Raw genomic sequence first — 14,523 nt, forward strand, 5'->3', positions numbered from 1 at the left:
CTTCTCCAGAACTGCAACCTCTGGGCTAAGCTCCTCCCCTTTTGTCATCACGTACACAAAATACCGCTATTTGAAACGTTCTCCGTACGTGTGTGTCCTGATCGACCAGTTGTACTCCGTGCGAGCCTGGAGGCGTTTCCTGATCAAGAGGCTGACGAAGGGGATGGAAATGAATCGACCTCCAGGCTTCAGGCACCGGATAACCTGGGAGCAGAAAGGAGGGAGGAGGATGAGAACAAATCACCACTAAGACCCCTGAAAAGGTTGTCTAGCTAATATGTCAAACCCTGAAATCCTTAAAATCGTGATCTCTTGCTGAGTGCGTGTCATTAGCTTGGGGTGAGCTCACTCAGTCCGATAACACGGCGTGACGGCCTCAAAGCACCCCCCCTTCTGAATAATTGTTGTTTAGGGACCCGTCGACACTCCAGTGTGCCGATGCTTCTCGTCAGTAGCACTTTACGACACGGACTAAATAGGTTTATGTTCCCTCATCACTTCAGGGTTGGAAAGATTGAGGCTAATCTCTGGGAAGGATCTTCTCTATTCAATTCTGTAAACTCAACAGTCAAACAGTACAAATGTCAAAATGTACATTAATTATAGCGCTAAGTTGCTCAGGTTCAGTCTCTTTATCATGAAGTCAGATACTAGAGAACACAGTGAGTACGGTGCTCACACATCCAGGGTTTGAAGGCAACGCTGACGCGTAGCCTGGGATGGCAACATAATGTGACCAGGAAACTGCATCTATATGATGCTGCCTGTAGGAACGCGGCAGCATCGCTGTGAGATGAGCACGTGTATCTTGCTCTGCTCACATGATTCATCTCCGGCAGCAAGCATGAATTATTCAATCTTCACTGTGACACAGTGAAAGAAACTCTGAGGTGAAGGATGGAGGGGTCTGTGGATATGAGAGAGAGTGAGCAATAGGAAGTAGGATCGCAGAGGAAAAGGTTGGGTGATGGAGCAAATATGGTGTTGTGGCAAATCATTTGGAAATGAAGTCACGAAAAAAAACTTGCATTTGGGTATAAATTCAACACCATTAAGGAGGGAAAAAGTAATTCCAAACTGAATTTATATTCCTAAATATCATCTAATCTCTGTTTCGACATCATTGGGAGTTTTCCTGCAGTTAAAGCAGCAACCCTATGCTGCTATCAGGCCACAGCCAAATAGTATTTTTACCATTTTAAAACGGGCGATTTACAAAACAATCAGACAAGTGTAGAATTGCATGCAATCTCATGGACAGATGGGACTAAAATGAGCAATTATTTAAAAGAAAATATGGTTAAACTGGAGGACAAAAAGAAAAACAAGGTTTGTCAAGGTCACCTGACCTCACCTCAATTGCATCACACCCCTCACATCACAACCCTCCAAATTGTGACCAGCATTATTCGACTACAGTAAGTCCTTTATTAAATCTGTCATCTTATCAAAATGTGTTTTTCTGATTCCTCTCTGTTCTAGTTTTACCAGATAATGTTGCTAAATCCTAAATCTGCATAAGCCCTCAACATTGTGCTCTAATATGAAAACAATGCTTTGTCGGACGTGAACCATAGAGTCTTTGGATTGAAGAAACTACTTCATTTGTGGTTAATTTGACGTATCCTGTGTGTGGGTGAAACTCGCTGCCTGACATTTCCAGGTTAGTAAAGCTGAAGGTAATCCATCGATGCGACATTTCATCTCCTCAGTTAGCTCCCGTTTCTCCGGTTGTGCGTCCTCAGTTTCTCTTATTCGCCTCGTTGTCCCTGTGTCCTGGCCAGACTCTAAATTTTCATCCTCTCTCAGCTCTGCTAAAGATACAGTACATGAGATACTGGATGGTCTGAGGTGGTTGGATGAGGACAGGGCGTCCGGTTTACATAATCTGGGTTTATCTGAGATGGAAATGGTAGTGGGCTGTGAGGGCGCATGCTGTCAACCTTTCTGCAGCACAGTTAACACACATTTTTCATTATTTTTAGTTTTTCAATTCACATCTTACACCCTCAGCTCACATTTGAAGTTTATCGCTAAAGTTAAAACCTAGTTAAAATTGAAATCTGGAAATTTTACATCAGTGTTCCCTGTAGTCCAAGTACTTCTGATCAAGGGTTTCCTTGGGACATGCTCAGGTTATACTCCTTCAGGCCATAATATTCACAGATAAAATGTTCTAAAACAGGGGTGCTCACACTTTTTCATATTTATTTCGAAATATATTGAGGATTCAACATGACATTTTTTGCCATTGCCTTCACCTTTCTCTTTCTCATCTTGTTTTTCGGCGGGAATTAGGTGTCATATTTTCCATGAACAGTCCGAAAATGCCGCTCCACATTTCCCTTCTTTGGTAAGTTTTTTTCTTCTTACTTGGTCCAGCTCCCCACTCATTTTGAGACTATTTCTCAAGTTTAAGAGAAAAAAACAAAAGTGAAAAATTTAGCGGTAACATACTGACTAGGTTGTTAGCTTTGCTGCACTGAGAGCCGTTCTTTGCACATGCGCAGTGACCTAAGTGTCAACAAAATTCAGATGTCATCTGCCTTGTAGATCAATCAAGTGACGGGATGGATGATAGGCTAGCGTCTATGTTTTTATTGTCATGCAATCTACCATTAGTACCTTGGAGATCAACTGCTAGATTGCGATTGACATATTGAGCACCCCTGATCTAAAGGTTTGCTGTCTTCCAGCACAGTGCCTGGAGCCTGAAGGAGACACCAGGAGACGGACCAGTACACCAGGTGAGGGGCTGAGCCTGTTGTATTATCTGGTCCTTTGTGCAGGCAGAAACAACAGAAGTGCTTCAAAGAACCTGACGAAATGAACTCCAGCAAGTCACTTGTGCAGATGTTTCAGCCCAAAATGTTTGAAACAGACTCCATGAGGGTGGTATTGGTGCCTGCTAACCGCAGATCCTTTATTTACAGCCGGACACTATGCAGCCCAATCACCATTGATTCCCTGTTCTCCTCACAGATGAGGGCTCCTATGTGCTGCTGATGGTCTGACCCATTATCCCACCAGACGCAGCAGCCCTGGGAAAGCTGGACATGTGGCCCCGGTGCGTCGGCAGGTCCTGAATGACTAAGGCATGGATGCAAGTGAGCAGATCACCTGCTCCAGTACTGGATTCAATCTATTACATCTGGGACGTCGTGTATAATTGAATTGGCTGCCACTCCGGATGCAACGATAGTCCAAGATAGTCCAAGATTGTCCATGAGGACCCTCACCAGGCCATCGTGTGAGTTGTCTTGGCTAAACCATGCAGTTGGATGGGTTTATGACTTTCCATCGACGGTTTATGCATTATTATGTTGTCATTTGAAACACAGTGTGTAATCGATACAAATATTCAACATGAATATTTATTTGACATCTGAGATGTTTGTTTGCTTGTTTGGGGTTAAGTTGGGGTAACTTCATTAATTGATCAAGATTACAGCTGCAGGAAAGTGAGGATAACACCCAAAAATGCCAGCATATGTGTGTGTGTATCGGACTATGTGTGCATGTGTCTCAGCGTGAACCCACGTCTCTGTGGGTGAGTCAGTGCCAATCAGTAAGAAGAGACAACAACAGAGTGCTATCTCTGGTTAGCAGACTTCCACAGCCTACTGTCTCCTTTAAAGATACTGTAAGAGAAAACACACACACACACACACACACACACCAAACATGCAAACAGAAACACGTCCTTAAACTGGGGCAGGGAGAAAAGAAGCGGGGGGGGGGGGGGGGGGGGGGGTTCTATTATTATCATTTCAGTAATATAGATAATAGGTCAGATTTTGGAATCTTGTCCCCAGCACCTTGTTTGTTTACAACATGTTTACCCCCCCCCCATCCCAACTCCCTCAGGCCCACCACCCCCACAGCATGCCCATCCCTCCCTGAGGGAATGTGCTTTTGAAATAAAAGCCTTTATTCGTTTCCATTTCACCTCACCCATAGCCTGCAGCCAAGCATGTGGATGGAAAAAACGTGTAAACGTCTTGAGAAAACACACACACACACACCACACACACACACACACGCACACACGCACACACACACACACACACACAGGAGGTTAGGTGGTGGTGCTGAGGATCTCAGTGCACGTCTCTAACAAAGCAGATCTTCTCTTCCCCCCAGGAGTCGAAGCGTCTGCTTGGTTCATACAGGAGCCAAATGTGAGAACATAAAGGCGCCATCTGCCCTATGGCCGACTGATGTATATATCTGAATTACACAGTTACTCTCACACTTGGAAACATGCACAAATCAACCAATGACAGACATCCAAGTGTGACAGATTCATTGACGCTGATCCATTTCCCTCCTGGGGGAAAGCACGCGGCACAGTGCTTGATTCCTGCTATCTTCTGTCCAACTTCTTAATTCTGCCCACCCACCTGACACCCCACATCCTCCGCCCACTTACTGCACGGATAAATTATACATCAGAGACCCTCTCTGGTTCTTCTGCTCTATCTTCTATTGCTGTGTTAGAACTAGGAAAAAAAAAAAAAAGCAGACGTGGATTCAAAATGGAGAATTGGAGGCTGCACACTTGTTCGCGTGCCTTCTGCAGTTTGTGTGGGCTTGTGGCAGCTCGAGCCCCCCCGTAGGAAGACAACAACATCCTGCCTTTCAAGTAGGCGCATCCCTCCCGCACACGCCACGTGTTTCCATGGCAACAGAAAAAAGTTTTTAGCGCTGGTCACGGTAACGTATTTAGGTCAGAACGGGATACCTCTCGAAACAAAAACCAGGCAGCGGAGCAATTCAAACTCCTCCCGTCGTTAAGCCAGAAAGTTCCGATAACGAGACTTGCTTCGGCGAACTCCGGCGACGCCGATCTCGAGCGCGAACGGTTGAAACAAACATCGACGGTTCACAGGGACTTGAGGCTTTTAATCTTCCAACAAGCACTTTTTTTGTCGGAAAAAGTCTGTCTGAGCGAACTAATTAGTGTGTTGGCTTGAGATGAATGCACGAACTCAATAAAAGACAAGGAATTAGCATTTCTTAACAACGAAATCTCCTCTAAACCAGGTCACTGCTCTCAACAGGAGCACAATTACGATCTGTGCCTGGACCATTCCCCATTACACTGAAGCAAGCGCCTCTGTGGAGTCTTGGCGTGGCTCGTGCACACGCATCCCAGCCCTGTCTAATCGATCAGCATCCTCATGCCCCCCCCTCCCGCTGTCCAGCATGCCAGGCTAAAATTAAAACTTCCACTTATTTCTCTTTTCGTCGACAATGCCCGCTTCCCTCCTTTCTTCTTTATCTCTCCCACTCTCTTTCTCTGCCTCCTCACTCTTCCTTCCCTTCCCGTCGGGAAGCAGAGGGAGCTTTGCTTTAATTACCAAGCTCCTTTTCACGCCCACGGACGGAGACAGACACACTTCAGACGCAACCCGCCATTGTTTTCCCAGCATCCTGAAACTGTCTGCACAGACAGTACTCCCCCCCGCTCTGCTTGCACGTGAAAGTTTTGTCCTCTTTCGTGGTCACCTGATGATTGACGGATGCAGAGCAGCGTCTCGGCGTTCGCTAAATTAAGGCGGTGTTTATAAAAAGAAAGATGCAGACTCTGTGAAAAACTTTGTGCTGGGAACGAAGGCACGGAGTCAGCGAGAGTGGAGTTTACAGTTTCATCTTCCTTTTAGAACTCAGAGGAACAGTCATGGAGAAAACTAGAGCACAACATTAGCGGCTGGTGTGGTTGCAAGAAGAGCAAAAAGGATTTACCCTTTTTTCTCATCTGTTGTTTAAAGCCCTGCGCGCTTGATGCACTTATCAGGACCATAATGCCTATTCAAAATTCTTATGAGGAGATTTCACAGTAAAAACTGGACAATTGAGCACTAAGTCATTAAAACAGGACTATAACATTTGTTTATTGTCATAAACTGCAACTGTATTATTGATAAACTGGACCAAAATGAATGGACAGATCTATCAGTTGTGGTCACATTCAGAGTGGTTTTCTCTCTTTTAATGTGCAACCACAAGAGTTTGGCAGCAGCTGCAGAAGGAGCTGCGCTGTAGTAAGAGAGACAGTAAAATGGGCCAGTGTGTCTGGCTGCTGAAGGGGTCTCCCGCGGGACGAGGAAGGGGGACAGGAGAACCCCCATGGAGGTTCCAGTAGCACATTAACACAGTCCAGTCCCTTCACTAGGGCAGTGGCGCAGAGGAAACCACCAAAACTCAAGCCTAAAAAAAATATGGAGACCGGGCCTCCTACTGAACTACAGATTAGGAGGGTGTGTAGTTTTCTGCTCACATTTTGTACAAAAAAGAAATCTGAAATCACACTGAAATGCACCTCCATTCACTTGTATACAGATCATTTAACAATCTAAACACCGTCTCTCTCCGTTCGTTGAGGATGTGGAGGAGCAAAAATTGACTGTGGCCCTCAGCCTTCAACAGGAAACCGTTTTATTTCAAGTGGTGCTTGTCGGAATCCACACTTTAGTGTGTCTAACTAGACTCTTGGAAAGCTACAGGACACTAGTAAATTGACTTGAGCGCTTCATTGATTTGAGACTGCTGATTTATGTTGCCACAGACATTTACTTTAAATCTCTTTTGCTTCATTGTGTACTAAAGACATTTATCTGCCAGCAGTCAGGTTAATTAGCTTTGTCTACTCTTTTGAACAGTGATTAATGTAAAGGAACAAAAAAAAGGTAATGTTATGTGTGAGAACGCTAAAAATGGTCTTATGGAATGTTCAGACAAACCTTTGGTATGATATGAATCTGATAACAGAGCAATAATGAAGCAAGGAGCCTGAACTTAAAGGCTATTAGTGGTTTTTCTTGAAGTTGCTATTTTTTTATTTGCTTTGGGAATGCAAGTTTGTTCTCATCAAACTGATGCAAAAAAAATGACATGATTGAAAATACTGAGATGATGGCCGATGTGTTTCCCTACTTTTGCTAATGTAATGTACCTTTTGGGCCTCCTAGCCTCTGCAAGAGTTCAGCCCAAGGTATCCTAAAGGCTTCCAAATTACGTCTATGGGCAACAGAGCAATTATCCTTTAACTCGCTAAGACAGCTTCCTTTTTCTGCAGTTATAAAGCCTCTATAATAAAGTGGTTCTTGCTCTTCGCACAAAACAGACTCATTAAAAACTAGATGATAAAACTGTTCTCGAAGGGTGCGTCTACCATCTCATTATACAGGAGGAACAGCAGGCAAGTGTTGGAGCCCTCGCAGTCTGGTGGACAGGCAGGGATGTACACCCCAGGGAACAAGTGATGGGAGAAAGAAGGTGTGTGAGTGAGGAAGAGAAAGGTGAACTGCAACATAAGCACTTGGAAAGGGACGATTTGGTACAGAATGTGAATTGTTCTACTGCAAGCAAATCAGGGGGGGGGGGCATCAATATCGTGTCAATGACCATGTTTTGCACTTGAGGGTCAGAACCAAGATTTATTAAATTCATCCACAGCTCGTGCTCCGTCTCCACACCAAATTTAATTATCTTGAGGCAGGAGGGAGGAATTGGATGGTGGAAAACCTTTAAATAGCACTTGCTCCCTACTATATGCTGATGAATGTTCTCAGTCATCCAGGACGAAGAGAACTCTTGGCTTAAGAAATTCAGCTGGACTTCCTTTAATTGTTGAAAACTTGGTTATAGTAGCAAACCTGGTTATATGCTACTGTTGTTTCACTATAACATTAGGAGTTCTCTAAAAAGTTCTTCTTACACATCTTCAGGCAATCTCATAACGTCACATAACCTGACAATTTAAGGGCAAGGTGCATTTGGCGATCACAAGCTAGCGTAAAAGGGACTCAAACTCTGCAAAATATCCAATCTAAAGAACATTATTATAGTTAAGAAGCTAAAAGATGCAACTAGTTGAGAGAGCCTGTTTTGAAAATGCTTTCAGTATATTTGGCCACATTTTTATCCAGTTGCAGGTTAGCCTGATTTCAATGGACAGTAACGACAAACAACATCAAGAGCCCCTTTTCCCAAAGCTAATCCCAGAGGGAACCAAGCAAATCCTTTTACATCTTGCCACCGGCATCAAAGCAGGAGAAAGTAACGCCGCGCATCAAAGCTCGAAACAACTCTAAATAAATTAATAAATCAACGGCAGCCGACAAGCGCGGCGTTGGAAAGGGAAATGTCTGGAAAAAGAAAATCCGCCTCGCTTGCTTTTCACTGTTTTCTGGCTCAGTTGGAGTGGAACTGCACGGATGCTCACGTGCTCTGAGCGGCTTTGTCCAACCCAAAAATGTCACATCCAATTGCGCAGACATTCAATAGGGTCCTTGCTCACACTAAGGGTTGAACGGTTGCTATTATTTGGGAGCTATTTTTGTGGCAGCGGTCGATCCTGCCGGCGGAATACGGAGCTTGTGGACGGCTGCATTCTAGCTTGGCTGGAGCTTTAATGGGGGCTGGGGCTCCACCACCACGGCCCCCTTGGCTCCTCTGTCCTTTAATGGAAAAAGTGGAAGAATTGTCTAATTATTAAAACCAACATCACTGTTTAGTGGTGATAAACTTTGATTGAAAGCTGAACTGGAGAAACCCACTCAGGCATTGGGAACATGTGAACTCCAAACAGCCCAGAACTGGGAAGAGCTGTGAAGGCACAACAGAGGCAAATACCGCCCCCCTCCTCTATTCCCCTCTCCTTACACGTGAGCAGCCTTTCCTTCAGCGCTGTTATCTCTTTCTTCCCATCTATTTTTAAATCTGAAGTCACAGTCCGCTTTTTTCCAAACGCGCCTGTATAATTGCATCATTTGGCAAATTAGTACGGTTATTTTAAGCTCTTGGAGATCTCTGCATCTCGACAACAGACAAACTTCGACGTTTCAAGGGAGACGGGGTGGGGGGGGGGGGGCAGAGTTTGTTTTCATTCTGCAAGTGGGTCAGCATGTAATTCCATCTAGGTTCTGTCCTGAGGTGGCGGAACATGGCCTTCTACTTGGACAAATGTGTAATCCACGACTATAACGACCTCCTCTGATTTGAAGGACAACACTCTTACTCATCAAAATAATCTTAATATGGGTGGGGGGGTCGTTCACCATGTCTAAACTGCAACTGATTGCACTTCTTCCATGCGACGAAACAGAAGGAATCCAATCAAAAATGCACTTTCCATAAACGGAGAAACTTTCCCAAATAATTCTCGCCTGGCGACAGCAGGACGGGCACTGCACTGTCACCCAGTTTCCGTGGCAACCGGTCGTCACGGCAACTGGGGCGGCGGAGAACTCATTGCTGGAGAGGAAGGAGGTGGTGAGGACAGGAAAGGCACGGGCACGAATCGCCCTCGACTCGCAGCCTCTGACCAGGCAATTGTTGAATCGCTTTCTGCTTGAAAAGTACTTTTTTCTCCTTCAAGTTACTTATTTATTCGCTGGTGCGGCAGCGGACTGGAGTATCTGTTCATGTGAATATTACCACAGCAGATGAGCATCACTCATTAACATGCTTCTCACACTTCTGCTGGCCGTGCATAACAAATATTACATAAGTGCAGTGATGGCTAATGTTTGGCATTGCTTCTAGTAACACGTTCAAGCTGCCTGTTTAGCTGTCCCCAAGGACCAGCCTGAGCTGGGATTCTGTCTTTTATTTGGAATGATCCCAATGTCATTTTTTTCCCCCATGTTTTCTGTCTCTTCTCTCCACCACAACAAAACAAAAATTAAACCCATAAATGAAATGAGTCAATCATGAACCTGTGGCCCGGTTTAAAAACCTGCCTTGGTTCATTTTATGAATATACAGTTGGTCCTTGAATTTGTCAATCATCCCAGTCCCAGCTGTAAATTTACTCCTGATCTGACTCTGACTCTTCAGTGCAGCTGGAGCGCTCCTCCTTTATTAGGCTTAGATTCCACTTTTAAATTAGCCTCTGAAGGACACTGCAGAACACAGTTCAGCTAGCCATCTTTTACTTTTCCCAAAAAGGAGAGACAGATTATATAGGCTAAAATTAACAACTAGGTTGTTTTCGCGACTGAGTAAACAAACAATTCAGTAGTTTCCTGCATACGAGAGGCCAGTTTCCATAAACTCCAGTAGGCTTTGGGCAGCATGTCCACAATCCCCTCCCTCATCTTCAGCTAGCTCTCTAATCTTTCCCTGGCTGAGGATGGAGTGCAGCCTGCTGGTTTAGTCTATTCTGTCTGTCCTCCCCATTAGAACTTTGGAGCATGTTGTGAGCAACTGGCAGCTCAGCACGAGCGCACAGATGAATGCAGGCACACAAACACACATTCAGATGCACTCTTAGTCACACGGTCCCAGGCTTATTCACTCAATCACGGGGTTCAGTCAGATTCCTATAATGGCTGTGACACAAACACAAGCGCCTGGAATGTAAACAAAGCTGACAGCGAGGACGTGTCAACAGGAAGTGCTGATTAATATTATCCATGTAGAGGACCCCCCCACCCCCCGCAATCACACAAATAAACAAAACCAATTTTGCCTTCCTGTTTTTGTAGCATCAACTCAGCTTTACTTGGAAAGGTCTTTTATATGGAATTCAGGCATAAAAAGATAAGTCACTGTGACCCGTTCATGTCTCTGGAATGACTCAGCTGAATAAATATGTGATTCGGTAAAGGTCAAGTTCAGTGATCCTGGGCTGAATGCTTTAAAGGTAATTAAAGACAAACGTCATGGCTCATTTAACTTCTTTCAGTGGAAAAGAAAAGGAAGGACATTCAAAAACCTTCAAGGCTGCAGGACCAGTGACTGTGCACATCTGCTGCGTGTCAGCCGTGTACGCATGTTCGTGCATGTGTTTGTGCGCAGGTCTTTAGCGGCAGAGTCCAGCTGTTCCACACTGGGATCCTGCACATCTGGCGGCCTGCCGCCGCCTCGGGTCACGGGGGTTGGCCGCCATACAGCAGTGATCAGGAACGATGGAGGAGGAAAAGTCTGAGATTAAGGACAAACAGCAAGGAGCACAAAACTGACATGGTTAAAGGTGATAGATCAGGCTTCATAATAGCTGAACAATAAAGCAAAACTATAAATCCTGTTTTCAATCAAACCAATCAGATGATCTTTAATCAGTCTCAGGATTGAGATTAGATTATATAGGACACGTTTTCCATATTTACATCCAAATTACTGCTTAAATTCAAAATCTTTTCTTTTTTTTTTAAACACTTGGTCGATTTAATTCCTCCTTCTGCTGTATTTGCTGCAGGGTCCAGCTCTGCAGAAGCAGATGTGCTCCAGATGTTCAAAATCAGATTATACGGTTTGAAACTGTGCATACATTGACTTAATCTGCCGTGATGCACGTTCATCACACGTGCCATAATTCATGTTCTAATCTGCTGTTGCCTCTGACTGTGTTGTTTCATCAAGAAACATTTCAGCGCAAAAAAAAAAAAGCCAAATTACAGTCAACTGAATGCTGGTGTCAGGGGCAACCTGGACGCAAACTGGAGTTCAGAGTCCTTCAAGCTTCAGTACTTTGTTAGAAAGCAAATGACTTATAATGCGACGGATTTTAAACGTTGAGACTTTTCTCTCACGCTTAAATAATCAAGCAGGAAAGAAAAATCCCCATAGATGATCACGTTGAATCCCATCTTCAGTCTGGATCTGCAGAAAATAAGCCTGTAAAGAGAGGGGCAAGACTCAGGGGTCCACACCAGCGGCTTCTCCCTGCTGCCTCTGCCCCTTAGTGCTGCGAATTGTTGTAACCTTAGCAAACTACTCAGTTCAAAAGTGAGGAAGTCCTTTTGGTGACTTCTGCCTCTTTTTAAAAAAACAAAACAAACCTGGTTTCTTCACTGATCACTGTGGACAGTGTTTTGGCCAGGCGGAGTGCAGCACAGAAGGAGAGGAGGTGATCTACCTGCAGGCATGATTGATCTGCAGTGTTGTAGGAGTCTGTTCTCACGGTCGGCTGGGTCAGATCCAGAAACACCTCACACACGCACACTCTCACACGCAAACACAGCGTAAAAACATATGCAAGCATTCAGACAAGCAAACACGACTTATCCCCTGTGCACAATTATGCCAGTCCCATACTGTATTTAACAGATATGCAAATACAGATAGAGGAGGAAAACATGCAGGAATAACTGCATCCACCCAGACTGGAGCAGGAGAGGATGTTTATGTTTATGGTCTACAGACGTCCTTTGACATGATGTAAAATTGTAAAACTGTAAATAAACATAGGTTGTTCGTTTTTAAATAGGGAAGGAAAATGCTAAATGTGGCATGCTAAATTTTAATGTAACTGCCCTAAGGAGGAACATCTGAAGCAGCTCTGTCTGTTTCTGCCCCTTTCTTTACCTTCCATACGTGGTATCATACAGGCTTACAGTATAGCTACACCAGAAAAAAAGGAACAAAGACAACAAAAGGCAGAACAAATCGTTCAGTTTCTGGGAAAATGGATGGTAGGACAAAAATTCCAGGAACTTTGTCTGGAAATGTGTCCGAAGATAACTCATTCTGAGTAATCCAGACTGAGAGACGACCACTGGAGAGTTGAGATAACCAGCATTGAGTGTCAGAAGCATGACTCAGAGTGTGTGTGTGTGTGCGCGCGTGTGTGTGTGTGCGTGCGTGCGTGTGTGTGTGTGTTTGCTAAAGACCGTCTGCCTCTGGGTGGTGCAGAAAAGGGAGGAGTGTGGGGTGGTGCAGCGCGAGCACAGCCGGGTGTGGTAATTAGCTCTTGTTACCTGTTTATGGACCCACATTGATTTTCCACACATCCTCTCTGCATGTGGGTTTCCCTCTTCTCACATCCTTCAACAAACAAACAAACAAACAGTAGAAGCAAAGCAAACCCTCCAGGTAAATCCAAAGGTACGGCAGGGTGTTGGCTCTTTTCTGGTTTTCTTAACTACACGTTTAAAAAAAATCACACTCACTCCCTTATTAGCTCTTCTACTGTCCCTCCACTCTCCCTACTTTAGGCATCTGTTGTTTCCATAGGAACGCTTCTCAGTAGATGCCGGTCACCAAGGAAACAGTGATCTCTCCCTCTCACTCTGTGTTTACCTGATTTGGGCCAGCACCCCTGGCAGTGGTGCAGGTATCTTCTTGAGTATTTTTATGAGTTTTTGTCAGATGAATCATCTTCACGCATTCATCAACGTGCGTGTTTAAAGCAGCCATTATTTCCATGGCCCTGCAAGTACTTCCATCACTTTCTTTTGTCTGATCTGGTTCAGTTTTTGTTCATGTACAGAGTAAACTCACATATGCGCCACAATGCGCGCGCACACACACACACACTTAAGGACGATCCTTATAGATTATGATCTTAGTCCTGTGGTACAGATTATACTTGTAAGAAGCAGGGAAAAATCTGGCAATGTGATGATTTATACTAATGCTACATTCAGGTGCACAGATTACACAAAAAGGAATTAAGGCACAGGGATGAGGATTGACAAGGGGTGTGTGTGTGTGTGTGTAGAGTGTAAAAGAACATGTGTAAAAAGGAACAAAGGGATTGTCTGACTCGAGGGGCTTCCCTATTCACAGATGGGACAAACCTTGACGGTGGATTAACAGAATTATCCACAGATTGAAAGCATGCGCACGAGGAGCACAGTGCATGGAGGGTTGAAACTAGAACAGAAGTAAAGTCATGTGTCAAAACAATGCCCAGAGGAAGGAAGTCAATCAGACAGAAAGGCATTATTGACTGTGATTAAAAAGAACAATTAGATGGGCATAAGAGAAAGAAGCAGACTGGCAGAATGAAGGAGTTGCAAAGATTTAGGAGGGGGGAAAAAAGCACTAAGATGATGGAAATGTGTGGTCTATTTTTGGTGGTGATGGCATGTCCGGGGCGTGAGTCGTGAGCGTTTGACTGGGCACGTGCAGAGAATCATGCCTGAACAGCACACAAATCTCCAAGGAGTCAGGAGGCCCCGGCAAGCGGCGGAGCTCCTGACACGCACGCCACAGGCACGCACACGCACGGTCTTATGCAGATGCAGATGAGGGAACCAACACGGAAGGACGCGCCTGGATAGACGAGCGCCGGGATGAAATAATTAAATAAAACAATGCCTGGCAAACAAGCCCGAGAGCACTCGCACACTTTGATCCGTCCTCATCTCTGCGCACGCGCAGCCCGAGCTGAAATTACCCACGCTCCCTCTCACTCACGTGTGTTCCACTGCTCTACTTTTCCCTCTGTTGGAGACGGTTCACAGGGCCTCTTCCCTCCCTCTCTCTCTCTCTCTCTCACACACACACACACACACACACACACACACACATGAAAACGTGTGAACGTACAGAAGGCTCAAAGACGCATGACAAAACAAGCACACATAAATGTGTGCTCAAGCATGAAGAGGAGTAAATGGCAACACAGATACAATATACACTTTTGGGATGTTTTGTCTGATTATTTAAGCCATACCAGAACTGCATCAAAATTAGTGGTGTTAAAACTACACTCTATGTCATGGAAAATACAAGACTGAGCAAATATTTACTGACACCTTTTCGTTTTTCTCTTTTCAGTCCTCA

This window comes from Takifugu flavidus, chromosome 15 (genome assembly GCF_003711565.1).
Source record: "Takifugu flavidus isolate HTHZ2018 chromosome 15, ASM371156v2, whole genome shotgun sequence".
NCBI classification, from domain to species: Eukaryota; Metazoa; Chordata; class Actinopteri; order Tetraodontiformes; family Tetraodontidae; genus Takifugu; species Takifugu flavidus.